The sequence below is a fragment of the Neopsephotus bourkii genome, unplaced genomic scaffold (genome assembly GCF_033783945.1).
Source record: "Neopsephotus bourkii isolate Nb327-2 ecotype Australia unplaced genomic scaffold, CSIRO-AGI_Nbou_v1 NB_1328, whole genome shotgun sequence".
NCBI lineage: Eukaryota > Metazoa > Chordata > Aves > Psittaciformes > Psittacidae > Neopsephotus > Neopsephotus bourkii.
Window position 1 is genome coordinate 4,472,335 of NW_026901808.1, and position 27,688 is coordinate 4,500,022.

Consider the following 27,688-nt stretch of genomic DNA (forward strand, 5'->3'; position numbering starts at 1 on the left):
ATACATTTGTAGACCTTAACTCCTTGTCAGAGAAGAGCTCACCAGCACTGCTGCAGCTTTCTGTTAATCAGGATCAGCACTGAGAGGAGGAACAAGCCTGCTGCTTGTTGATGCCTCATCCTCAGAGGAGCACGTGCCCCCTCCAGAAGGCTTTGCTACGCAGGGCTGAGCTCCTGCTTCGGCAGAGGCTGCAGAGAATGAAGGACTGGAACAACAATATTAAAGGTGTTCAGCGCTTCACGGGTGCCTGTAACATCTTGTACATGTGTTTGACTGGAAACAGCTGAGCACACATTCACCGGATTAGGGCCATTGCAAGCAATCAACAAGCAGACAAGCGTGGGAAGCAAAAGAAATGGTGGTTCTGTTTGACTAGGACACCTGGAAATGTCATATGGGGACCTCTGTCAACACACCGTACTCCCGCACTCTCACCAGCCAAGAGAGAGGATGAGACAAAGGCAAAGCAGCAGACAGACCTGACAAAAGAAACCAGCAGGTATCCTGGTGTGCACACCTCAATGTAACCAGACAGCACGGAACAGGGGAAAGCCCCACAAAGCCAACACAAATGTGAGACACGGATCAACAGCTCCACTCACACATGTAAAGTGCATTTTGGAAAAGCCAGAAGTACAGGCTTGATCTGGCACAGCGCAGAAGAGGCTGTGGTACAGAGTGATAGACTGTAGGAGTTTGGTGCTATTTGTTATTCATTTAGTAAGATGTTACCCAAAACAGAGGAAGGAAAAAAATGCTTGAAGAACAGCATTTTGGTTTAGAGCTATGCAATCATGGGGCACTTTTCTTCTTGTATCACGGGATTCAGAACTACACCATAAATCCTATAAATACATTTCTCTAACCAAAATTTATCAAAATCAAAGAAATAAAATCTTGATGAAGAATAAAAATGCTTTTGCCACTCTCGCTTCTGCTTGTCTGATGTGTGAGTCTATTAAAGCTTCAGTGAGAAGTAGTTATAGACTGGCACAGAAATAGGCCTAGCAACAAATCCATCCTTTATAGATAAGGATGCATCAAAATGACAATTTCTTGCAAAACTGACATTCTCCCATTGTTATTGGGGTAGTCGGCTTACACCCACCACCAATGGATAGAAGTTACAGTGATTCTATTGTCCTCTATCATGATGTATTAGTCAGTAAGCAAGTTTTTGAGAAGATCGCTTGATTTTCCTTTTGGAAAAAGGGAAAAGCAAGAAAGACATTAACCAAGAAAGCTGCACTATCAAGAATTACAAACTTTAAGAATCAAATCCATTACACCTTCAGGACCACTCTAGAAAGTATTCATTACTAGAGCATTGGGTTTGTGGAGTATTTAATCTCTTCTCCCCAGCTATGCATTTAATGTCTTCCCTGGGTTTGTCTTGTCAAAGGAGACCTTTTTAAACTAAGTATGCTAGAATTGTATCTGTACGGCATATGTATGTGTGGACACGTGTACCAAAGTACAGCTTTTTCTATACACCATCACAGGGCCCAGGAAAGGCTCTATTCCAGACACTAGCAAGACAATGTACCTTAAGAGCTACAGGCCAAGTTCTTTCTGCAGCAGTCTCCTGCTGTGAGGATGAGACAGTTGCCATGCAGACCCAAATGACATGCACGTGTGCAAAAGTCTGCCTCAAACATGTAATTCAGTGACTTCTGGTTGCTCTGTCTGTCCTGAAACCTGTCTGCATGAATATGTAGTGTCATTTGCTTACAAGTCTGGAAGCAAATTGGCTTCCACACACATAAACACATTGTCCTCAGGTAATGATTTACTTGCTGGTGGGCTTAAAATTTATTTTGTGGACAAGTCTTGATATATTCATCCTAGCAAAGCTCATCCTAGTACAAGTAAGGACAGCAAGAGAGGACACCTTTTCCTCATCTCTAAAATCATTTTTCTTCTAGATTAAAAAGCTGCAATATTTTAAAGACCCCTATAGCATATGTGCAGTCACTGAAGTCACTGAAGAGTACTATTCAGTCATATATTTGGTCTAGCAAGCTCAGTGATGCACTTAAAAATAGCCTTGATTATTATCCTTGTCGCAAATAGCACCATTTGTAGCATCTCTGTTGTGCATCATGCAGCCAAATGAAATTGCAGATGACTTCTTTCTGTTTCTGCAGTAGTTCACTAGTAGTTCCTAGTCCTGTTGAAGGGCTGTCTTTAGACTCATTCCATTCATCATCTGCTATTTGAAGTGTGCTCCAAATCCATACAGTTTCATCAGACTCCAGGGTACCTTAGGAAGGGAAACATGCTATTCAATCTTTTGGCCTAATGTTACCTCTAGTTTAAAGTCTCTTCAAACAATTCATTGGAAATGGGCAAGCACTGTCACAGGCAATCAGCACACAGCTAAGCACAGAAAAGCCCTGAAGGAACATGGCTCTGATGCACTTCTGGTTTTTAATCCACTCTTTCATAACAGAGAATGGCAAAACTCCTTGAAGTCTCCAATTACCAACATCATGAAGAAAAGGTCAGTGAGGACATATTTTGCATTTTCAAGCTTGATGATTTATCCTCTCCTCACCGACCTTACGGTATCTCCTAGTCAAGGTACTGTATGCAGACGTAGTATTTTCCACACAAACCTTTGTTATTGCTTTTGTTTTCCTCTCAACTTAAATGGCCCACTGGTGGCAACAGAAAGCATCACCACTCTCTCTGTTGCAGTCTTGTGCTTTAAATGTCCTTAAAACACTGGCCTCTAAACTTCTTGTGACAGAAAAGCTGGAGATCTGTAAATTTTTGGCTTTGTCCCTGGTGCATTCACAGAATACTCACCATAAAGTAATGTTTCAATGAAGCAGCTCTTTCAAGATTAACAGCCCTCCCTTTGTTTATGTTTGTTACACATTGCTTTTACATCATTATGTTGTTGACTCTATGTACTTACTAAAAGCTAAACAGCCATTTCCAATACTGTTAACCTTAAATTAGCATACTATCTACTCCCAGAAGAGTGGATTAAGTGTTCTACCACCAACTGTCTTACAGATGATTTATACATTTTTTTACGTGAAATAATACCATAATAATCTGGTCTCATTCAACGGCTGTAAACAACGGCATAAGGTTCAAGATTGCAAAGTGCCAGTTACTTTTACTTTGAGATCAATAGATTCACAAACCCAGATGTTATAAGGCCATCCACAACATTTTCTCTCCTACATGATTCTATTTGAATGACAGCAGACTCAATAAGGATAAATACCCCTGAAGTAAAGGTGATCTGAAAGCACTAAATCCATAGGTAATTCACAAAAGCCAGGTCTCTTTTTCATTTCCCTATGAGCCTGCAAAATTGGATAAGAAGGAAACTATTTTATATGTCATATTTGGTTTTTTCCCCTCCTTTGCCATTTTGGAAAACTAGATTGTGATGGAAGACTTCATAGGTCAGGAATAGGAAAAGTGGTAGATATTACTGATTTTTCTATTTTCAATGTGTATTTATTGCCTGGGATTAACTGCAATGGTTTTCTCCTTGAATTTACTATTGAGAAACTAGGTACAATCTAAGATGAAAAGCAGCAGGAGGAGAAGTGGCTCACTTTGAATGTCTTAATTATGGGAAAACTTAGTATATTAGTTATTAATTGGGATCAACACTGCACGTTCGTAGTCCTTCCTAGATACCTCTACCTGAAGAGCAGGAGCCAGAGATTATAACATATTCCATGAAATGAGCTCCTTCTCACCTACCTGTCTGAAATCACCAGCCACTGATCAAGAGGTTAATGAGGAAAACCACTACTGATAACAATGCACATTCTAAGGATGATGTCATTTTTCAGAACCTACCCAGAGCCATTCCCTAGAACAGTACAAGTGGCAGCGGGGTTGGCAGTGGTGTCTGAAGAGAGGGGCTGCCACTCAACCTTCACCATCTCCCAGAACTTTAACTGGCACACATGGATCTCCCAGGGATTTTTGAGGATATGAACATCCATCTATTCTGCTAGCAAATTAGCAATGCTCTCTTCATCGAGATCAGTTCTAGCACATGTAAAGGACACAGCGAAGTTAAAACCACATAGTGCCATCACAGGTGGGAACACCACATTGGGAGCTTGGGTAGGTCCATGAGGGAATGTCTCCATTACTAGAAAGCAAGCACAGTAAAACCTGTAACCCTTATCTTCACTAAAGTCACCTCCAGTTGCCCTGTGGAAAGCATCTGGCAAAGGATGTTTGGTCATCCCCCCACTTCCACTGGTGGACTTAGCAGTATTAGGCTTGTAGCTGGACTTGATGATTTTAAAAGCCTTTTCCAACCTAAATGTTTCTATGATTGTATCATTATCAGGTTGTGGAATGAAAATGATAAAATAGTTCAGGAGGGAGAGAGGAAATAAAATAAATCATCTCAGCCTCTCATGTAGTTTGGCTCATTTTCCCAGACAGATTCACACAGGCATTGCCCACAGTAGTAAAACAAAAATCCACATCCTAGAGGAGCTTCATAAAAATGTCAGCAGTGAACTACTGAGATCAAACTTTCATGGCAGGCTTCAGAATTACACCGATTATTGAAGAACATGAATGAATGTAAGTTTCACCCTTAACAGGTCATGTAAGTGCAGAGAAGAGCTGTTAAAGTGTACTAGCTGTAAATACTGTGTTTAAACCACAAATTCCTGGACAGCTCATAGTTCTTTCGTAAATGAGTGGAAGACCTCACCATCTAGTGCTCTGAATTCCTGGCTTCTTTAAAGTGAATGTTAACATTTACCGTTCTGGAAGAATGGAGCAAATTTCACTCTTTAGCTGAAGCTCATTTTAGCTGCTATGTCTTACAGACTAAGAGATCTGCAAGTAAAATTAAAACCAAAATAAATACCCCAAACAAAAGAAAAAATAAAATAAACAGCCCTCAAGAAACTCTGCAGAACCATCTGAATTCATGCGGAAACAGACCCATCATTCTTAAAACAAGACATTTGCTGGGGTTTGGCAGGCAAACAAAACAAACACAAGTCTGGCAGAAGTAGCCCACTTGGGAGGATAAGGAATAAAATATGATTACTCATTCTGGTAGAGGTGGGAAGAGGAAGCATGTGAATTTTGGAACTGACCCACAGAGTTGGGTAAAAAGGAAAGCATTTAGAAACATGAAATGAAACGTATTAAAATAAATAAGAGCAAGATATGCTTAAGTCAAATCAGACTCAAGCTACTCCCATGAGGGCAAATGATGGAAAGATGACTATGTATCTGTTTAAGAGTCATAGTTCAATAATTAAGAAAGAGTCTTCATGCTTAGACTCATTAAGACTTTAGAGATGCTCAGTCTTAAGAGTGAGCATCACTACAGTCCTTTACTTGATTTAATCTATTTGAAAGGCAACATAAAAAAACATCTACCCAAGAGTGTATATAGCATAAATCTATGTGTATTTATTAGCTATGTGTCTGTATTTATTTTGACCTGAGAAAGGTCAAAATTAAGCCTAAAACTAAAACATCTGAATTTGCCAAAGATAGTATTACTAGATTCTTCATAAATCTATGCTGCATATCCATAAATACTGTGTCTATCACACTGTTTCAACACCAACAAAAAAGAAATATGTAGAGAAGAAAAAATATTCCATTTCAGGAAGGTGTTTGAGCACATCACTAAGCACAAATCCTCCTCTGATGGAAGGACAAGCAGAAAATACAATTAACACAACTTAAATAGATCCAAAACCCTCCGGTTTTCCACAGTAGTTTCCTCTTAGCCTATTCAGTGTCTACTTCTCCCAAATATCAGCAGCTGAATAGATGACTGTGGGTATTATGAACGACAGAACTGCCATTTCTGTACTTTCTATACTACCAATATATTTGTAAATTACTGGTCCCAATTCTGAAAAGCCTGAAGGATGTGCTGTATTCTTATGATTCAAGAGGATTTATGAAGATGCTAGCAATGTCTTATTATATAGGAGCCCAAAGCCAAGAAAGTACTTAATTTGGAAAAAAAGAAAAAAAAACACCCACAAACAACCACCAAATTAAACCCCACATTTTAGTCCTGATGTAGTACTGGGAAGGGGTTACAGGAACGTCTACAATATTTAATAGAGGTGCCTTTATAGACAAGAGCTGTGCTGGATTCTACAGCATATACTAGACCTTTAATCTGTACTAGAGAGCGCTTGCTCATCAACTTACATTTTTCACTTACAGCAGGGGTATTTTAATTAATAAATGAAAACCATCATCCAAATTTAACATGAGCTCTAAAAGAGTAAGCATTTTTTAGCAAATAGGGATGCAAATGATTTTGGTTAAGAATAATAAGTATGAAAATATTTAAAAATCACATTCCTCCTTAAGAACAGTGCACTCTCTGATCATACTTCTAATGGAAAGTGAGTTTCAGTAAACTTCTTTCCAAGCCAGAATTCTAATTGCTCAGTTTACACAAGCTTTTGGATGCCATCTCCCAGGAGATTTATACCTTTACTAAGTACATATTCTCAACTTTAAATGTGCTGGCTAGTTTATTCTGTTTATGAATTCAGGCTACTGTAAATGAAACAACACAAAACAGAGAAGAACTTATGTGTTGCTTTGAAATCCAGTCCCAAAGGAAGAAAATACTGAAAAGAGTGACTTGCTACATGGAACAAAGAAGCAAGTGAAATATTTCAGCAGCGAGCAAGGGTTATTTTTAATTGAAAGAAATTAGAAAACACTGGGCAAGACATAAAACAGGGTCAGGTAAGACAATCAAAGGAGGTACATTAAAGGCCACTGACCAAAGTGCTACAAAGCCATGCAGTGTAGCTATGTGGCCAAATGAATAATCCAGGATATCTGGCACACATAACCACAAAAAGTGCCAACCTGGACAGATTAAGCTAATAACATGATGAAAGAAAAGGCTGATAAACTTCCCTTTGTCTCCTGTGTGCCTTGTTTAGTCACAGAAGTGCCAGAGGTACTATAATGAATATCGGTTTGCTTACTATAGTAAGCAACACAAAAATCCCAGTGTCCTTGCTACAGCTCCAGGGCCTGGAAGAAAACAAGTCTCCAGATACTTGCAGGAAAAAAAGACCCAAGAAAAGTCTCTCATTCAGCAGCATTCTGCTCTGCCCAACACCCCAATCACTTGCTCATTTCAGCAAAATTACCTTTGTTATTATTTTTAATTACATCACACCCACAGCAGTGAGTAGAAATACTACTACTACTGTTGTTTGCTGTGATTAGGGTGACACATAATTGTACTGATTTAATGCTGTTTCCTACAGAGAGTTTTCATAGTTTGTATTCAATCAACGCTAAACTATTTTAGCCCCTTTTATGCTACATACTGCAGGAAATTACTGCATGTGAACATCAGTTCTCCATTCTAGAAACATTAGATATAAACCCTTGCAAAAGAAACAAAGGCAGAAATTAGGTCTAGACTCGGGTCTATGATTATCTGGAAGCTGGAGTAATGTACATTTTGGCTTGAAATAATAAACTGATCAGAAACGGAGCATTAGAATAGCTGACGCTAAGCAGGTTTACTGGCATTGCTCTGTAAAGAAGCTCATGTTCTATGTAAGCATTGAGGGTGGTTTAGCTAATGAATGCCATTAGACTGAGCAAATAAAATCAGAAATTACACATCTCTGAAGTAAAATCTGGAGTGAAACAATACTCAAGTAACTAATTTGTAAATACATATGTGTTCGTATTTAAACCCATGCAAACTGCTAAGAAAATTAGGGACACAAAACATTTGGTGACAGGGACAAAGAAATGCTCTCAGTCTGCCAATGGATGTGCCAGTAAACTCTCAATACAAAAAAAGGCAGCAGCTGTCTCCTCTTGTGACCAGTGCCCTGGCAGATCCTCTGCTGGCTTGCACTGATGCTAAACTAGCAATTTTGCAGTCTGCATCTCTTATTCTTCCATGCCAACCTCCAAATTCTTTGTGGGGCATCAAAGATGATCCTTATGTGGAACCAACTTGGATCTGGACAGAGCTGTTTAAGCTCCAACAGTGTCAGACCTTGATAAAAGACAGAAGAATAGCAAGAGAGCTGGGAATGTCCCCACTAAAGGAAAACAGCTAAGTCACAAGCACTGCAAGAGGAAAGCAATTGCAACACTGTGTAACAGCCCACCTTCATCTCCTCATTTATAAGCTATCATCCTTCCAGAAATTTTCTATGCGTAAAGGTAGGTCAGCTCCTTTGGAGGAAAGCCAGTACACAAGAACTGCATTCTTCAAGAAACTTGGCTGTATGGTGTTTTCACAGGTTCCCATTAGAAAAAGCGTTTATTTTGCCCTACCAAAGTACATGAGCATTGGATGACACAGTAAGTACGTTTCTGTAAATTTTTACTATTTTTTTTCAAAATCACTGATTTGCTGGTCTACATTAAGGTACCTCAATTTAGAACATTTAAAACCTTTACATTTGAGGTTTTATCTTGGGTTTATACATTTAGATTTGACAATGTAAAAGAGCACACAAATGTTTCCCAAATGCACATGTGAGCAGGCACTTAAGACATGAAGTGCTTACAGCACTCCTTTCCGGGTACACAGGATGGCCAACACTTGGCCAGTTTCCTAGGACACCTGCAGTCCACAACTGCTTCCTCCAACATACAAGTTCTTCTTATCCCAAGAAACTGAATTCAATTTGAACATATTAGTTCTTATTCTGAAGCTTTTTACAATTAATATTCCAATATTATTCTTTAAACATTTTGGAAGAGATTTAAACTTCAGCAGCAAACCTAAGGTTTTCGAAGTACTTTGCTTCCTAACTAGTTAATAGTACACTCCCTAAACAATGCTGCTTTATTATATTTTCACCTGAAAGTCAATTCTTAAGTACATCTATGGGACCATACTTAAAATTAATGCATTTGTGAAATTATTTGTTTTCTTAAATGTTAAGAAGATGACACAGATAAGAAATTCTGTTCTAGCTCACTTCAGGGCCACCTCATGTCAGCATTGAAACTGGAAAAGAAATGCAAACTTTAATTTGCATTACCTTAGCACTTCACACTACTATGCGTCTCTACTCCAAAATATGAGTGAAGTGACAGAAAAAGCAATGTTTAAGTAGATTTTAATTTAGGTTTAAAAAAAAATAAAAACCAATACCTTTTGATTTTGTAACCAGTGCTGTATTTCCACTGCTATTTATACAGCAATGAAGTTGTCAGAATACTACCTAGGTATGATTTACTTAACTTCTTAATGCATTTGCTAATAGATTCCTGTACAGAAATACAAAATACAGCCTTTAAAAGACAAGGCAGGTAATTCAGAAATATACCAATCATAAGTAGCTAAAAACCAAGTTAGCTTCTCAAAGGCTCTATGTGGAACTAGAAATACAGCATCAGCCAGATACACATCATCTCATTCTAAACAAGCCAGCTCTAGATTTGAAAGATGAAAGCCACTCAGGTGAGGGCTAGACCCTACATATATCTATACTGTGGGGAACATGGGAATACACACCTGAAGTTGGGACCTAATCCCAATTTACTGTTACATGTCAGGAGGAAAGCTGGGCTGGCAGAGTGTAACAAGGTCATCTTTCTATCCCAGGAAGGACGGAAGGGCAAACTAAAAAGCTAACTCTCCCAACACTTTGTAGGCAGCATAGTCCACAGTGGTATCAATAGGAAGTGGTGTCAATGCTGGGCTGGGGCAGAGCTGATTTATGCTGGCGTCCCTGTATGGACTCTGGACTTGGTTTGCTTTGCAGAACAGCTAGTGTCACAGCAAGTATGTTGCCTACAAACGGTTGGGAGGGTTAGGTTTCATAGCTACCTTCTTGGGATCCTGTGTAGCACCTCAGCTCCAACTGCAAGCGAAACAGTATTTCATGACATTTTCCATACCCTCACATATTTCACTGTTACTCCTCCTCTTTTTCTGGAACACAGCAGTGTGCATGGAAACTAAGTAATGCATCTCCTCTTTTGAACTTCTGTGTTTCCAGCTCTTCCTCCACAAAAAAATCAGAAGGCAATAAACTTTTCTCCCTCCATGCCATTACTCATAACTGTAACCCGCTCAAGAAATGCTGCTGCTGAAATTACAATAATTGGCTCATTTGCAGCAAGGCAGTCATATTCAAACATAAAATGAAGTAGAATACAACCTCTTGAGACAGTACTATATCAAATTAACTAATAAAGGCCAAAAGTCTTCTTCCATTCTAAGTACAACGACTCTTTTCACTCAGTTCAATGCAACTTGGATTGGGCCTAAGTTACTCCTTTTAAACATGAGATCGAAATTTCATCATATGCCCTGGGAGAAGCCTAGCAGTTCTACCACAGGTCTCCTTTCTGTTGAGCACAAACTGATTCTATACTATTCATATCTATTAGAATTCAGCTGTATGGTTATAAGAAACCCCTTTTTTAAAGAAAATAACGAACACGTTATAATCAGGAAAAAAGTAAGCAACTATAGAAAGCTGTACAGTTTTGACTTTACTTACTTGTCTTGGCCAAGATAAAGTAAATCAAAACCTGTATGCAAGTTCAGTAATTTATGGCTCTTTCTTTCCCCCTTGCTTTGAAGCAAACAGAAGAATGTTATTATAAAAGTAAAAAAAAAAAAAAAAACCAAAGAACTCCACAATTCAATATGAAAAATATGTTAAAGTGCTGCAATGTCATCCTTTTTCTTTAGAAAATTTCTGTCAGAGCCAAGAAGTCATCATTCAATGCAGAAATCAGGCCTTGCTATACTTCGCCTGTTCTGCCTTCTGGAATGGTATTGTTCAATTGACATTCAGAAGGACAATAATGAGTAAAAAAAACAGACTTTCGTGCTTCAGACCTTGAACTCCTGCACAAGGTGCTCTGCACAGATGAATCTGCACAGAACAGCAGGGAAAGGGAGATAACATCTGCCTTGAGTTAGTCAAGCTACCTATGACTGGTGACATATTCAACTGTGCATGGGCCCAAATCACGGTGATGTTGATGAGTGAAGAGAAAAGCATACTTCCTAAAGCCACAAAATGCTTTTCTTTCCTAAGCAAGTCACAAAGGAGCTATTTGTTAAATGTTCACTTTCTTCCCTGTGTTTTCACATCAAACAATCATGCTGAGCTGTGTCAATCAGCTTCAACCCAATGGGTCAGGGCACGGAAGTTATTTCAGCAGGTTCAGGTTCTGCTGACACACCATCTATTTTCACTTTTGCCAGAAAATTGTTTTTCTTTATGCAAAGACTATTTCCAAGAAAAGGAAAAATAAAAGGCCAAATTATCTCCTTCCTTGCTTATACAGAAAATGTCATAAACTTGTCAGTCTACAAAGGTGCTTCTACATTACAGAAAATTAAGATGCTTACATACAGGAAGAGATGTAAAGCATGAATATGAAGATGTAGGGTAGCAATGATAAAGCACTGGGGGATGGGGGAAATCACAAGAACAATGTATGTATTTACAGAGACAGAAAAAAAGAAAAAGATAAAAACCAAAAAGGAAATGACAATCTGTCCTTGCGGGGTGAAAAGAGAATGAATGCTATGTTTACGTGAAAGTAATTCTTGTCTTATAGAGGATACCAACATGCCGAGAAATCACTGAGCAACTGCAGCAAGGTTCCAAATAAAAGTGGAGATACTGGAGGTTCCCATACCTTGGACTTCAGTCAAAGTATGAAGGCAGACGCGTAGCAACCACTTATATCAGATGCAATGTGGGACCTCTCAAGGCAGCTAAATCAGTAGATGCACATCTTCCTCTTCTTTTCTAAACTTTAGAAATTTGTAAGTTCTGCTGCAAAAAGCTCCAAGTTTCTCCACTGACACCAAGGACAACATTCTGGCTCCTCTTGAACTGCAGCTATTAAGCTTAGTTGGAAGTTAGAGAAAAATTTTAGGAAAGTGTCTCAATAGATCTTTGCCTGATCAACACTAGGCTTTTCCACAATGCAAAACAAAAGGGAAGCTGGTCTAAGCAAAACACATGGGCAAGAAAGTTATCACATAAATATTGGCTTTAGGGGATAGCCAACATAATGGAATGATTAAGCAGCTATGCATCAGATGTGCAAGTATTGCTGGCAACACTGGGTGCAGCTATGTTTGCAATTTAATGCACTGAAAGCATTCATTCTGTATCAAAACAACCTTCTCAAGGTGTTATATGGTCTGTGCTCAAGCACACCTCTAGCATACCTGAAGTACTTTATCTCCTAGTAAAGCTCAGGCTGAAGTCACATAGGAGATTGCATCCAGAACCATTTCCAGGCCCGTCTCTCTCCTTTACCATATCAAGGACATCTCACCCAGTCTCTCTATCCTCTCATTTTTCTCTCTCCACCTGGAGTATACCGTCTTCACACAATCCAGCTCCTCAGCCAGAACATCCTTCCTTTTATGATCCTCATCTTACCTCAGTTCTGCTCCTGCTCTTGGTCAGTCATGCAGACAAACACAACTTAGCACTCTCACCCACCTGCCCAATTCCTCTCTCTTACAAAGTTTTATCCTCAATCTTTAACTTGCATTGATGTGCTAACTCATCTTAACAACATGCTCACTAGAAAACATGAGAGGCAAATTCATTGATCTCAGTTCCTCTAGTTGTACTGGTCTGACCTCTCCAACTCTGAGCAATTTCAAGGCAAGTCCTGTCTTGTGGAAGACAAACATCCAATACATGTGTAATCTTTTGGAAATGTAGCTACTAAAAAACCTAATAAGACTTGACCAAGAATGTGTGAAATGCAATTTGTCAAATGTTTATAACTTCGCCAAATGTGGGTGGATTTTTACAGGCGTAGTAAAAGAGCATATCCCTGCTATAAACTTCAAATCCCTCCACTACAGAGAGAAAACCTAGATGTTCAGAAAGAAAATGTACCCAGACTTTTAATGACAGCAAATCAAGCTTACATCGCAGAGATGTTCACTGAAAGTCTGCCAGTTCCATGCAAAGAGTAAACTGACAACAGTTTCAAGTATTAATACAAAAATAAGCCCCAACCCCACAGAATAAGAAACTTTTGCAATATTTACCCATAAACTTTAAAATTATCTGTTCAAAGTAGAACAGAAGATTTACCAATTATTGTTTTTTTTACCCCAAAAGAAGCAAATTACAATACATTTTAATGCCATACATCAACCTTACCATCTACAGTACACCAGCTGGTAGCTGAAAATTACACAGCTAGCTTTTCAGAAAGGCCTGGGATTTTATCCTCCTTTTCACCTGTTGGTGCACATTATTATGACATTATCAAGTTTTTTCCCTACCATCATGGGAATTAGCATCTTGCTACTTTCACATTACATCTGTTTTCTCCCAGTAAATATTTGCTTCATAGAGCTAGCGCTTCAATTAAGCAACAAATATTCGTAACAACTGAAACAAAACAAAGGTGGTTTGCTTCATACTATTCTATGAGGATGCTCTGATGGCCCCAAAAGTGCAACTTGAAGTCACCTATTTGCCCCCATAAAGGGGATGCTAAAATTTGGAAACCAAATTAAAATTGTAGCACATATGCAGTACATTGTAGCACAGGGAAAGCAATTACAACACAGTAAGGCCTTCAGGACAGACTACAATAGTTTAATGTTTTACAATGTCTTGCTAGACACTGAAGAAACGGACTTAAAGTTATTTGTGCCATGGATCACATGGGGGAGTTCAGAGTAACAAAGAAAATGTAAGACAGTGCAGCTGCAGCGTGGCATGGGTATCTGTGGCATCAAGGAACTTCAGAAAAATAAACAGTAGCTAATACAAAATTACAGAAGAAGAAATGAAAGAATTCATGGACATTTGATGAGACAGACAATACAGCCGCACTGCGGTATAACTTCAGTGCTTCATACTTGAAAGCAGCCACAAGTTCTACAGTTAGAGCAGTAATAGGTGTTAGTAAGTTTTCTCCAAGTCCTCCAAGCTCCCCTTAGGACAACAGGAGTCACAAAGGCTGTGCACCCTCCTTGTCTGAATAATGCTATATGCAACTACCAAGCTACTATTTCTCTAAATTGCCCTTGCTGTAAAAGCTACTGATACTGATGAATCCTACTGAAGGTCACCATCTGGAAAGGCATCAGACTCTAGAAGAGCAGAATTGTTCAAATCATCAAGACTTGTGGATGTACAAGTGACTGATCAACAGTCTTTGCTGATTAGTGGCCCCATTAAATAACGAGCAAGCCCATCTCTCTAGCATAAGTGGTGCTGTGTGGCACAATCCCTGGATCCAAAGAACATCCTAAGTATGCTAACAGAATGAGTTACCATTTGAATAATACTGCAGCCACACTGACGACATTAAAGGTCAAAGAGGCCCACTGCATATATAAGATTGACTCATTATCTTGTTGGTTTTATGTTTTCTAATTCAATAATCCCAATGATTTATACTTTCCTATTAATTTTAAGGTATTTTTTACTGAGCAAACTGATTGCACAGATGCAAAGCAAGCCTGTAATTTAGCAAGCAACAGGCACCCTTCCTGATTATCATCCCTCACTCATGTTCTTCAATAATCACTTGGTTTCTCATATATGCAGCTCCAGTGACTGCTATCCAAGCCCGTAGACCATCTGACTGCAATTATCTTTTAGCTACCAAGAGCCTAAGTTGTATCTTGGTCATTACTGTATTTCCAAAGGCCCCTTTGGGTTAAATTCTCTTTTTCCTTCAAAAAGTATAGTTTATTTAAAACTCATGGAATATGTTTATCTGATCTTCAGTACTGTCCAAGTAAAAGCAACAGATCTTAACAAATGTTTCTGCTAAAAGACGTATGGAAATAAGATGGACAAGCTCTGGTCCCTGCAAGATAACATTAAGTTAAAGATATGCCAAATTTAGAGAGACCAGTGAGAATTATTGTTAGTAAACCACTGAAAAGGTTCAGTTGAGCTCTGATGGCAAAATATTTATTATAATCATAGTGAAAACTGGAGGCATCTACACCAAGGTTCATAACCATAACAGCAGCAGCTAGCTAGGGAGCAATTAGTTAAATAGGGGTAAACCCAGGGCAAATGTTCTCTCTAGTTCTGTCTTTTGTACAGTGTTGTACAATAACAATTTTAATGCACAAATCCAACCTCTTGGCTTATGAATTAGAGGCCTGTCTTTGCCAGTCTTTCACTCTATGTGCTGCTGATCTTATGTTCACCACTACTGATCGCAGTCTGCACCAGAGGATATCTGGCTTCATTCCTAGTACATTGTACCAATAAATATTAACTCCTCTAACTCCCACAAAATAACTCTCCATGGAATTCTTACATATTAATATGTTTATGACTACAATTAATGAGAAATTAGGCTTTGTTCTATAAAGTCCTCATATCAGACTAGAAAAAATAAGATTAAGTAGCATTCTGCCAGTTAGAGCAACCAGTTAAATTAATTTCAAGCGAACTCTTGGCATATATTTTTTGGCCAAGAGCTACAAGATTACTGTGATGAGCAGGTATATTTTCTGGTTTTGACATATCATAGAACAGTTTGGTTTGGAAAGGACTTTAACAATGATCTATTTCCAACTCCCCTACAATGCAGAAAGGATATCTTCAACTACATCAGACTGCTCAGAGCCCCACACCACCTGACCCTGGATGCTTCCAGGGATGGACATCTGCCACCTGTTAGGGCAACCAGTTCCAGGGTTTCACCACACTCATTATAAAAAAAAAAAAATCATCTTGTATCTAGTCTCAATCGAACCACTTTTAGTTTAAAAACATTACCCCTTGTCCTACCACAGCAAGCCTTGATGAGTTTTGTCCCTACCTTTCTTACAAGCCCCCTTTATGTACTGAAAGGCTGCAGTAAGGTCTCCCCAGAGCCTCCTCTTCTCCAGGCTGAACAAGCCCAACTCTCTCAGCTTGTCTCCATAGGAGAGGTGCTCCAGCCCCTGATCAGCTTTGTAATCTCCTTAGGACTTGCTCCAATAGTCCCATATTCTTTTCATGTTAGGAGTCCCAGAGCTGGACACAGTACTTCAGGTGCGGTCTCACAATAGAAGAGTGGGAGAATCACCTCCCCTTACCTATGGTTGGTTTCTGCACACTGCCAAGCCATGTCAAGCTGCTTGTTGACCAACACCCCCAAATCTTTCTCTTCAGGGCTATTTTCAATCCCTTCATCCCCCAGCCTGTATTATACTGGGGGTTACTCCAATCCACAAGCAGAACCTTTCACTTTGCCTTGTTGAATTTCATGAGGTTTGCACAATCCCACCTCTCCAGCCTGTCAAAGTCCCTCTGGATGGCATCCCTACCCTCCAGTGTATTGAACATTATCAATGTTGCTACAAGGGTGTGAAACCGCACCAGTCCCAACACCAATCCCTGAGGAACACCACTCAACATGATTATCTCTAGCTACAAAACTATGCTATTAGAAAACAAAATAGGCAAACCTAACCTTTACCTAACAAGATGTAACAAGATGACCTTTTCTCCCAGTAACAGTTTTTTTTGTAGGCTAATTTCCCTAAGAGCACTTCCACACAAGCTGTGATTTGAAGTAAATCCTCTGCCTGACCTGAAATAAGAAAAAAGTCAAATAGTTTAAAAAACTGCAATGCCTTTTAATGACAGTCTCAACTGGGCAAAGCAGAAAGTTTCATCTGATAAATCAAATGCCAGTCAAGTCTATAAAAACAGCAACTGCTGGTTTTCAAGGAGCTAAAGACAATGGGACCATAAATGCAAGGGAATTTTATTGATCAAACCCTTCTAAGAAAACCACTATTAGCTGTATAATACAGGGTCACCCATCAGAAAGAGGCTGTTTGGCCAATTTCTTACACCTATTCTCTAGTTAAACTACTTGGAGTAAGATGCACAATAGCTATCCAGATCATGTAATAATAAACAGCAAGCTATTAAAAAACAAAACAAACCAAAAGCCACCAAAAAAAAAAATCAACAAAGAGTTATGAGGCTTCAAGTGTATTCAGAATTATGGAATTTAACTGGATCTTTAGACAGCAATTGATAATTCCAGGCAACTGTGCCCTGGAAAACCAAAATCTAATAGTACAGTTAATTTTCTTCAAACTAGCACAATGTAAGGTTCACACAAGACCTCAAAAAAGGTAAAAATACTGTGAGTTCTATTGGAAAGTGAAAAAAAGGCCATTCACTTCCTGCAAGGTATTTCAACAACTTGACTTAATTTTAGCAGCTAAAGATGACATTAGTCTCTAGAAAGCTAAAATTTGCCTATCTAAATCAAAGCTGGTCACTCCAGGTTCACCTTCTCATCAGTGGAAAGAATCAGGCACTTCTCAAAGGTTATCTATCAGATCTGCCTTCTTAAGTTTAGCATGTTCAGGGGATTAGGTTGAGAAAACAACAAACAGGTTGAACAGGGAAACACCTAATTTAGTCAGTACAAATAGAGAGGCACCTTTAACATTCTTCTTCAGAAAGTCTTAGGCATTCTCTTCTATACTCAGGTTTCAGATTCGTACCTGCTCTAAAATCAGACACTCCACCATGTCCTTTCAAGGAAGTCCAGGAGATCATAATTTTATTTTAAATGATAGCCAGTTGCCCCAACAGTGTCTCAAAGAACGACCCAGGCAAATATTACAGCTAACTTCCAATGTAATGATTCCCTTATTTTGAGGGATGCAAATCCCTCTTTTACAGGCATTCCCTAAATGCTGTGGTGTAGAAAAGCCTGGTCCAGGAACTCCCTCAGCTGCAAGTGCTCCTCCAGAGTGGGCATACTTTGTGAACTGCTGGACCAAGAAAGCAGCAAGCTTAGGCTTCAGTCTGTGGCCATCTGCATAGGACAGTTGGACGAAAATGGGAAGGTTGGGTTTGCAGTCCCCTCAAGAACTGTTTGATGCCCCACTAACTAAAAATCAAAATTAAGAAATACAAGACTATAAGCCTCTTCAGTCAAAGGTGAACAACTTACCTTCTAACCTAATTTCTCTTTTTTCAAATCACTTTAATTTTTCCACATCTCTATGAGAAATGAATCCCATCAAATAAGATACAGTAGGAGTGTCCCTTCACCTTTCCTCCCCCTCAACTCAATCTCTATAGTCAAGTATTTGAATCTTCTCCACCTGAAACATGAGTACTGGAGTGTTCCAACCCCTGAATTTCTATACGAAAAGAAGAGCCAAGAGGATCATCTACTCCTTCAGTTCTGTTTTAAAATGAAGCTGCAGTCTCCATGTACCCTTCAGTGGAAACCAGTTCAGTGGAGATCTCCAAGAGGTTACATTGAACAAAGGCTGTCAGACAGCAAGTTACTCAGGACTAATGACCAGTCCTAATGGAAAGTTGAGACACCCCTCCTATGAAAAGCCTGAAGAATTAGATCTTTGCAGTTACATTTCCATAACTGTTACATTCCTATATAAATATCTTTACACATTACTCATGTAGCCATTTCATTCCATTGCTCTGGAATGGCTTTATTTGTAGTCTCATTAACTGTTGGCTGCAGCCTTTACATAGAATCTGACAGAGATTCCATGTAAATGAGAAACCATTTCAGTTACTACCTAGAACAGAACTTCACATGCAACTGAACTGGCTTTTTAATATAATATTCTACTGTTAAAAAGACAATTTAAAAAATGAAAAAATATTTCCTGCTTAAATGAAGTAAAATTGTGTATCGCTATGGCTTAACAGACACTGCAAACTGAGGCACCGTATCACAACATTCCTGTGGAACAAAAGTTACAATAGAATTTTAGCACCTTCTTCTAGAAAAAGGCCTGTTCTCATTGAAGGTAACTGTAGACTGTTCTTCACTGAATCAGATCCCAACAGACAAGGAACAGTCCTGCAAAATTTGTGTCAGAAAGTTCAGGACACAGCTGTGAAGACACCAGGATCACAGGTACCTCAGAACTTCCCAGCACCTATCAAACACCCAGTGAGCAGAGGGCTTCAGGATTACATAGAAATGTCAGGTCCAGAAGCAGTCACCTCCACATATCTTTACTGACTCAGGATTAGAAAGTGTTTCTTTCCTTAGTTCACAGATTTTAACAGTTACCCACCTACAGGGAGGTTTCACATGAAGAAAGCCTCCCAGGGACAGTGCACAGAAGTTTTCCAATTCCATTTAGAACTCCAGCCAAACTAACACTCAGAGTTCACACCCTTCCCTCTACCGCCTGGTGCTGTACCTGTGTACACCACTTCAGAGTACCACATAGGTTTAGGACTTCCCAGGCATGTATCGTATCATCTTCAGTAATACAAAATAATGCAACCTATCTTATGTTTTCATGCACAAGTAGCTTTCAGTACATTTTAGGTTTGTGTTTGTCTAGCACGCAGTTTTTGGTATTAACAAGTACCACATGTGCAGTCTGCCACAAGCCTTTGAAACAACATAAAACTAAACATCAGGTCTCTGGAATATTATGAAAATAAATTTTAACAGAACAAAGCAAACCAGGCATCAAAAAAAGAGGTAAATAACTCAGTTCGCATGTTTCCATCTTTTCTTGTTTGCTTCCATCATAATGATTACATTTTAATCTTTTGAAGGCTCAGCAATAGTGCCTGTTTTCCTACCATGTCAGTTTACGATTTGGTGGTCCAAAGGCAGCTTTGAGGAGACTTTCCAAGTGCACTGGAGTGAGTCTCAGTGAAACAGATTTTGTTCTCCGCAGTCTCCCAAATAATCCCATTATTGAGCACAAAAATTCTCTTCTTAACAAAGTACCATAATACTTGTAAGATGAAACACATATATCCCAATCCTTCATGAAATGCAGACTGACAGAATAACATGAATTCTGATTCACAGCTTCCAGTTTTGCGTGTTACCATTGGATAGGAAAAAGAGCTAGAAGTGAAAGCAACAGGAGAAATCAAGGGAAGTAGGACTCAAAACCAAAACAACCTAACAGAACAGTGGCTCAAGAAATCTGTTCAACCAGCATGTGCAGGGACAACCTTGGAGAGCTGACAGGCTGCAAAGCAGACTGCTGGCACTGTGTTTTGACTTGAGAGAAGACAGAAATGACAATTATGATACTACAGTCTCCCTGCAAATACTGCGAGCAAGGGTGGCTTTAAAACAGACTTCAGCGAGTTTCAAGGTGTAGTCAAGTCAGGCAGTGAGGCAGGGATATGTTCAATGTATTTTGAAGTCTCAATCCTCCAAAAGTCACTTTACTTTTAAAAGGCATGAAGAAAGCTTTCCCCAGATATTCACAGAAATGTTGGCTTCTCTAAAAGCTGATGGGTGTCTTCGTGTCAGTCTGGCAGCTTAGTAATTTAATTCAGAATTTCAGTGATAAAGAACTGCATTTCACCCTCTCTATTCTATTTCCTAAGCAGTGCTTTGCTTTCTCCTGCTCTCCGATTATCCAAAGTGCACAACCTTTAAAGTTAGAAAAATCACCTGACATTTTAGCCAGTCACGACAGTGACATAAAGCAGTCGGAATTAAGCTGTTGCAGCACACACACATACTCTTAATAGCATGCTCTTAACAACTCAGGACCTCATTTAAATGTCATGTTAATGAACAAAAGTAAAGAATTCATTCTGTCCACTGAATCAACACACATATGTAAAGTAGCTGTGACAGTACAGAGGCTACCATGTTATTGCTGTTTTAATCAGTTTGTATTGCTGTTTGAATCAGGTGAGTACAATGCCTTCAAAGCGTGTTTATTCAAAGTACATGAATGATAAGTACATACCATGAGGAGAGGAGTATGGAGGAAGTATGAGGCACACAACACTTCCAAAAGAAGCTTTATGACAACAGAAGTTACACCTTCATGATCCACAGGCTCTCTTCTCACACTGACTCTGAAGCCAAAGCCTTTGAACCTAAGTCTGCCCCTAGTTTGTCCTTCAAGCCACAAGGGCTGGTCTTCATCATGCTTAGACAACTACTTTAACTGAAGCAGAACTACTCAGCCTGACTTACCTTCTTCACCTTGAAGACGTTTGCCTCCATCCCATTTCAGTCTAGAATATTCACACATTCAGATACAAATTGAGCTTTTTAATCAGGATTTGTTACATTTAGGCCAAAAACATTTAAGTAAAAGCTGGTATAAGCCACCTCATAGGAGTGTTTAAGTATTTCTACAGCCAACACAGGATTGTTTCCAGACAACATACACATTTGTTACTATCCTAGAATGTTTTGATTTTGTACATGGAGAATAAAGTCAAGTTTTAAAAGGGAGGGGAAAAAACCCAAAGAAAACCAGATAGAAACTGATGTTACTAACAATTCCCACAAGTCCTTAAATTCATACACAGAGCGTAGGACAATAATATGCTATAATGCTCGTTTATGCACATAAATTTATGCTATCCTTATCACCCTTCTGTGAAATACTTACATTCAAATTAAAGCTAAAGGACCAGTGTTTTCACAGAAGAATCAAATGCCATTTCGCAATAGTCCCTCCCCCCAGGTAAATCAAATACTGGAAGTTCAGTGAACACATTCTTGAAGCCTCTCAAATAAAACCAGATCATCTATGAAATACACACAGGCAACATGGAAAGCAAATTAAGATATGATATAAGCACAGAGAGAGAGATAATAAAAGCAACAACCGATAATGCTCTCTCTACTGATTGCCAAAGGTGATAAAGCAGAATTTAGAAGGGAATCCTTTGCCAGACCCAAATACTAAGACTTTTAAAAGTAACAGTAATCCCTCAGGAGGGAAATCATCATTACATATGCATATTTCAGGGAAAAACAGAAAAGGAAGCAGGACAAAACAAGCTCAGAAAACAAAATACCAGTAACTTTGAAACTGCCTCTCAATGGACACAGCATACTAATCCTAGTAGCAGTATCACAGCTGGTATATGAAAGTGCTGACAAGGGAACACAGCCCTAGATTTGTATTGTAGAAAACATCTATTTGAGCATTGTGAACATACAATACACTTGTGAACCTCACGCCCTCAGAGGGAAGTCTGTGGCCAACTTAAAAAGAATGAAAAAAGCTGTTTTTTCTGTTCTTACCCTGTATGGCAAAGTAAATGCTTTAGACATAAAGAAAAGTTCTAGGAGATGCAAGAGAACCACCTGGCTTCACAACAGGTTTTTAAGGAATCCACACCAGAAAGCAGCTTTTCAATAACCCACTTGAAGAGTGTAATTACTATCTTTTTAAGACAATAATGCATGAAATGCAATATAGAGACCCAAGTATCATTTATATTATTGAAGTGTACTATGGAAGACAGCGCATCATTTTACATGGGATAGGGCAGCTCCACATATGAAAGCAAGTCCAACCAAGAAAAGTAACAATTTAAGACTCAAGACAGTATATGGCAAGTATAAACTATCTCAATATCTAGATTGTTTTGAGTAAAGATACAGTATCAAGAGTTAGTTGATAATACAATCTGTGCATGCTTTCTATACTATCTATTAGGGTCTACTACTGATCCATTTTAGAGATTTCCTTTAAGCGTGCATTGCTGGTCTGATGAGCCTATCTGGTTTCATCATAGATAATGAACGAATTTTAAATGGGAACTTTATTGACCCAATTACTAATAAAAGTCTTAGTGCTGCAAAAGTACATGGTACTTCATAAACATAAGATTAGTTCCAGTCTAATGATACCAAAAGAGATAAATACATTTAAAAGACTTTGTTAAAGTTGAATTATTTGTTAGATATGAGGCAGTGTTTGCACAGAAGATTCAGTCAATCTTTCCTAGTTACTAGATCGCTGCTTCAGCACAAAGACATAGAACAACTGCAAAGCCTCTAGCAGCCATTTTCTGTTGCATACATGCAGTCTATTTTCTTAACATTTTTATATTTTTTCTGTTGGGAAAAAACAATTTAAAAAATTATTTGAACTGATTTGTGAGCAGAATAATCTAATTGCTTCCATAGCATAAATTCCATTCCTATTTCATGTATTGTTTGCATTTCTTTTTTCCAGGTCTTTATTTTAAGTATTGTGAACAAGTTTCTTATTCTTAAAGGACTGGAGTAAATTCAGCTTGACATATTCCACAGAAGCCTTCTATATACCCTTAAAGTTTTATTTGCTGTAATGTTATAAGCACTACACAATAGTGTTGTTTGTTATCTGGCAGAACTTAAACCAGAGTAAGATGATGTTATATTGCTGCTAAGGAACACCATTATTTAGCTTTGTGCAATTACAATAATATATGATACACATATTTAGTAAAAAAAAAAAAAAAAAAAAAAAGCCAAACCAACCAACAAGATGAATTACACTGAGATTAAAAAAAATTAATAAAAATTATAACCCAGCATGTTCCATATGGAAGTAAAAATAAACCAAATATAGACAGTTTAACTTGGTTACTGAAGTTCTCAGATTCACAGGGAAGTTCTGCAGTCATCCCTAAAACACACAATGAAATGCTCATCATATTATTCCAGTTCAAAGAATAAACATTATTTGTGTCTCTGGGGGAAGTATGTTTCTAGAATAGAATAGTTTCATTTAAAAATCAGTATTTCAGAGTCAACAACTACACTATATTACACACTCATACATAAACACCAAGACATAAAGCAGCTTTGCACTTCCTTAAAAATTTTAAATTGGCACTTTCTGGCTTATAAACTATCCACTATAGAAATATCCCACTTCAGTGATCAGACATTCAATTTCTGTATGTCAGCTGTATATGCTATTTCATATTATATACAGCAGTAATTCCTGGAAGTGGTTTAATTCCTGGGATTTGGAAGAGGACTTACATGTTTATTTGATTCAAGGCCTGCAGAGACAGCACAGGAAACAGATGGATTCAAAGAAGAAGACCGGGAATTAGTTAATCTTTGCTTCCTTCATAGCAGCTTCCGAAGGAAGTCTCCTCAGATCCTATGTTATGGGACGCACAGTATGCAACAGCTCGATCACAAAACATTCCTGCCACCTATTGAAAATATAACTTCCTGGAAGTGCTTTGTGTAAAATAAATATGTGCTACATATCAAAAGGTGATCTAATAACTAAAGTAATCATAATTGCCTTTCTGGCAACGGGGACATTGATTTCAGGATACTGGTAGCAGAACCAGGACACATATGCAGAAACCTGACTGCTGATTCTTTGCCTAATTCTAGTGGATAAATACTGAGTAAGTAGAACACATACATTTTCATCACTGCAATCAGAAGGTAAAATAACTATTTGCAGATAATTGCATAAATATGTGCTTTATATAGATGTAACCCTTAACTTAAAGTCTCAAAGCAGATCTGCCATACTGCCTCCACAGCAGCAGCCTGATGTTGGTGAGAAAACAGCATTAAGGAAACCTGCTATTCCATATAATTTCAGCCCTTAACCACATTCTTCACTTGACTAGTACTGAAAAACATAGAATTTCAAGATTATTCCCCTTAGGTATGATGAGACAGTTAGAAATACTATTATTTTATTAATATTTAACAAGTTATATCTTTTCATATGCATATTTACTCAATTAACAACTTCATGAAACTTAATTTCAATCTTTGAAGAAGCTTCTCCAAATGCAGTTGAATTTTATCTTTATATTCTTAAGTTACTGAATGAATGCATTGATTTGTATAGAAAGGCAGATTTCAACATTTTAAAATATCTATTTAAGTAGTTTATATCACCGACTTTTAACTCTAGTTGCAATTTCATGACCTTACCAAACACTGCGTATCAAAACACGGAGAACATAGAAGCAGCAAAAGACACAACTGTAGCTTGAGAAACACCAAATTCAACTGTGGCAAAACAAAGTTTCAAACATTTATTTATTTATTTATTTAGAATTATGCTGTGCTTTATGTAAACTGTTCTGAAGTAAGCAAATGGAGTGGATTAAACTGCCACATGATATTTAGGGATGCTGAAGTTCATAATGCTCTTCAAGTGCTGATGTGGGAAAAGAAGAAACTATTCATACTGTATGTTTCTCAACCAAGAAGTATTATACATTCAACAAGGACAGCAATAATTCATAATATGCACCCCAGGAACACACTCTGTTCATACTCCATTCTTTATGAGATGTCACACAACAGATTTAAGAGTGAACAGGTACTTTACTGAACAGGTTTTTATTATTTGTTGCACAACAGTGTTCTTAGGCCTCAGGAAGATCAGAAAACTTTCAGTATGAGACTTTCTTACAAGGCAAGAACATTTTCCTGCCTTGAAAAAAGTATTAGTCCAATTGAGCAAAACCAGATAAGAACATTTAAGGACAGCGAATGAAGGAAAAACGTCTACATTCCTTAACCACAAGTTTGTTAGCACACATTACACGCAACAACCATGAAAAGGAGACTGATTTCTCAGAGTCTGTTACATACCACAATACAAAAAATGGTTTTGCCATCTGTAAACTAAAATTACACAGTTAAAAATACAATGCCTTGAAGAAAGAAAAAGGGGGAATAAAAACCAGAGGCACTAGGTCCAAGAAAAATGGAATTACTACAACCTAGACTTATTCCAGGAGCCCAATTCCCCTGTCATTGACTTCAAGTCAGACAAATCCTTTTCCATTCAGAGCTCTAGCATGGAGAGATGGGTGTATGCATGAGAGGGAGTCTGTGCAGAGTAATCAATCTGTCAGGCAGTACCAAAGTACTTATTTAAGAATTCATGGGCTTTTCATGATTGGGGTTATATAACACAGACTACATTTCAACTCGAGTGACTCAAATGTGACTTGAGTTGTAACTAGATGTAGCTTTCTAGCCCATTCTTCAACACGAGAAAGCCTTCATCAAATCTTTACAACACATTAAGAAGTCTGTTGTTAAGAAGTAAGAAATAGCAAACTAAAAAAAAAAAAAAAAAACCACAAAGTTTAAGATGATAGCACACTTACTTCTCTGAAGTGCTCTTAATTATATTCCAGTTCTTGAAGTGCAGGCTGAACACAGAGAAAACTAGAGAAAACTATCTTAAACTAATGAAATATCTTTTCCTTGGAAACCAAGTTTTGCATAGGAAATGTTATTCCAATATATTGGAATATTACAGATTTCTAATCACATTTATCTCCAAGTTGATGGCAGCAGTTACAAGTGCAGTACCAAAAGGTACTGCAGCCTTCTGCTGCCTCTGCACCGCACACCAGATGAGACACCAAAGTCCCTATGAATGCTCTTCTGACACCAAAAGCACCTCCGAGACATGCAGACTCTACATGACTAATAACTGAATTTAGTTATTGGAAGAGTGGCAGAGACCTCTCAGCTTCTTCTTCATGTCTTATGTCACCCACAGCAACTCAAGAGGGAGAGGGGCATTGCCCTGGCTGTGACACATCAAGGAAATCACAATGAGGATCAGGACCTGCAGGACAGCTTCCTGCTGAACTATCCAGTAAAGAAGAGTCCAACAGTTACAAGCCAATAGGATATGCATTATGATCTCATATAAATGATTAAAAATCAGCTTGTAGCAGGTCCGGATAAGAGAAATAGAGGTAGAAACCCCTCAAACCAGAATTTTTCTTAAGTAAACATTCCTGAATGAAAGCTAATTAAAATCCATTTAACCTACAAATCAAAGCTATGATCCTTCAACTACAATCAGACCTTTACTTGATTTCATTCCTAGTCTCTATCTACAAAGACAGTTTCCAGAATGAGAGATAAAGGGAAGAATCCAAGGCACTGCCTCTCTACACAGGGCTCAGCTTCAGCTGAGCCTGTAACATTAATACACACAGCTGCAGATCAAAACTTCCCATTACTTTTACTATTAGGGGAGAATTTTTCTGACTCTGTTTAAAAGAAAAAAAAAAAAAGGAACAATTACAGCACATATGCCTCAATATTGATTTTGTACACGTTAAAAACAGAAGTTGAATTTATTTGCAAGTATACCTGAAAATAATTAAACTTAGATGTATTCATAATCCAACTAGGAACAACTGATTTATGAACTATTCAAGACTTAATTTCCTCTTGATTTAGACTGCATACACCTCAAAAACAAGTCTCTTGACAACCATATAAAAAGAATGAAACTTTCTCCTCATAAAGAACATTAACACAGAAGAGGATATTACATTTTTGGCTAAACTTCAAGATGATTCTGGGGTTCTTTTGTTTCAATATTTATATTATTTTTAACTCAACAGCAAAGACAGTTTTTATTACCTTACCCATTCTAATTAATACTTCCCTAAACAGAGTACTGCTCAGACACTCTTGGCAAACTTTTATATGCATTTCATCAAATATATATGGGCAAGTACTTGAGCATTGGATTCTACCTGGGGAGCAACATGAACAAAATTGCACTGTACTAAGTGCCAGCAATCTCATCTAGCAATAGACTACAACAGAAAAATAAGATTTTTCAATTTCCATGAAACTACACACTCTTCCCAAACATTGCACCTCCTGACACCAACTATACATCAACTCTCTCTCTCACCCAAAAACACAAGTTGATCAATTCCACACCCTCCAGCCCTACATTCTTCCAAGAGCCCTGCTGCTCACAAATGACCTCCACCACTACTAACCCCACAAGAGCCCACTCTTCAGCCTTTGCTCTTTCACAGACATCCACACACATCTCTTTCCCCACCCGAGCCAGGATGCTCCCCTTTTACCTGGCAAGTTTCAAGAAAGCTTTCTCTCCCCCAGCTTCAACACACGATGAGAGATGGAAGGTTAGAAGGATTAGACCATGATG

General features: G+C 38.3%; 1 protein-coding gene and 1 long non-coding RNA gene across 15 annotated transcripts in view; both read right to left on the reverse strand.

Moving 5' to 3' along the window:
* The window catches only part of MAGI2 (membrane associated guanylate kinase, WW and PDZ domain containing 2), a 728,751-nt gene that overhangs the window by 630,971 nt on the left and 70,092 nt on the right, over positions 1–27,688 (reverse strand). The gene's annotated exons all lie outside the window — the stretch shown is intronic.
* LOC133219204 (uncharacterized) lies at positions 8,376–27,677 on the reverse strand. Its single transcript, XR_009727377.1, has 3 exons — positions 27,567–27,677; positions 10,496–10,558; positions 8,376–8,621 (listed from the first exon to the last, which is right to left on the reverse strand). It is a non-coding gene; the product is annotated as an uncharacterized LOC133219204 (long non-coding RNA).